Source organism: Plasmopara halstedii (genome assembly GCF_900000015.1).
Source record: "Plasmopara halstedii genome assembly, contig: Scaffold_1651, whole genome shotgun sequence".
Lineage (NCBI taxonomy): Eukaryota > Oomycota > Peronosporomycetes > Peronosporales > Peronosporaceae > Plasmopara > Plasmopara halstedii.
Window position 1 is genome coordinate 42,571 of NW_020188562.1, and position 294 is coordinate 42,864.

The window sequence follows — 294 nt, forward strand, 5'->3', positions numbered from 1 at the left end:
TCACCACCATGTGCGATTTCTCGCGGATCTGCAGGAATTCGTGACAAGTCGAGACGAAGAAGCTTATGCCCTGTTCTTGAACTTTGAAAAAGCATTCGATCGAGTGAACTGGGACTATATGCTCCGTGTGCTCGAACGATTGGGTTGTGGTTCAAAATTTACAAAGTGGGTGCAATTGCTGTACACCGATTCACAAGCCCACCTTGTCATCAACCAAAACACCCAGCCAGCATTGCATCCGACAAGAGGAGTAAAACAAGGAGATCCGCTTTCTGCGCTTCTCTTCCTGCTCAC